This window comes from Bubalus bubalis, chromosome 5 (assembly GCF_019923935.1).
Source record: "Bubalus bubalis isolate 160015118507 breed Murrah chromosome 5, NDDB_SH_1, whole genome shotgun sequence".
In the NCBI taxonomy this organism is placed as follows: Eukaryota; Metazoa; Chordata; class Mammalia; order Artiodactyla; family Bovidae; genus Bubalus; species Bubalus bubalis.
Window position 1 is genome coordinate 71,571,757 of NC_059161.1, and position 1,218 is coordinate 71,572,974.

Here is a 1,218-nt window from a genome sequence, read left to right on the forward strand (position 1 = left end):
GAGAGGGAAAAGAAGGAAGGAAATGTCCCTTGTTGTGTAGGAACTCCTGACTGAATAGAGCTGAGACCACACCGATAAACAGGGACCATCAACTAATAATGGTTTTGCAGAATTTGAACAGCAAATACAAACAACCTGAGGTGGGAAGAAGATTGATGTGTTTAAATAATAGGAAAACAGCATGGTCATCATGGCAGGAGCAAGATTTAGCTTCCCTTTGTTGGGTGAGGTGGTTGATGAGACAGATGATTGAGTCATGAAACCCACAATAAAGACTTTGGATTTTATCTAAGGGAGGATAGGAACATGTTGCTTTGTAATTTTTTTGCATTTTGATTTTTTGTCTTTTAATTACTTTTTTAAAAATAATGGTTTAATATGATGTAAAGTATCACTCTATAAGCAATGTGGAAATTGACTGCAGCACACAAGAGGAAAGATGTAGATCAACAGGTGCTTTTTAAATTATTTAGGGGAAAACCTAGATAGCTCAGTCAGTAAAGCATCAGACTTTTAATCTGAGGGTCCAGGGTTCAAATCCCTGTTTGGGCAATGCTAACCTGGGCTTCCCTTGTGGCTCAGCTGTTAAAGAATCCTCCTGCAATGCAGGAGACCTGGGTTCGATCCCTGGGTTGGGAAGATCCCCTGTAGAAGGGAATGACTACCCATTCCAGTACTCTGGCCCGGAGAATTCCATGGACTGTATAGTCCATGGGGTTACAAAGAGTCAGACATAACTGAGTGACTTTCACTTTTCATTTGCATGGTGGCTTGGACTAGAATAGTGGTAAAGAAACTGCTGAAATACTAAAATGTTGACCCACAGCTAAAGGTTGGTTGATAAAAAAGCCTGAGAGAGTGAATAGAAGATAGAAAACCTTTGAATTTATGTTCCTAGTAATGAATTGTTGTTGTTTAGTCAATAAGTCACATGCAACTCTTTTGCAACCCTATGGATTGCAGCCTGCCAGGTTTCTCTGTCCTTTGGATTTCCCAGGCAAGAATACTGGAGTGGGTTGCCATTTTATAGACAACATGTATTCTAAATTTAGGTTGAGACTTAAATTAGAGCATTGGGAGGGGATTGGAAAATGAATGGTTTGTTTTGGGAATATTTGACATGTGTATATAATCATCCAAGTTAATATGTAGAGTTGGTAGTTAAAGATAAAAATTTAGAGCTCAAATATCAAATCAAGATTAAAGTAATCAAATCAG

At 38.4% G+C, this 1,218-nt stretch overlaps 1 non-coding gene across 1 annotated transcript; it reads left to right on the top strand.

Moving 5' to 3' along the window:
- Positions 1-479: 479 nt before the first annotated feature.
- On the top strand, positions 480-552 carry TRNAK-UUU. Its single transcript has one exon. It is a non-coding gene; the product is annotated as a tRNA-Lys (tRNA).
- The last annotated feature ends 666 nt before the right edge of the window (positions 553-1,218 follow it).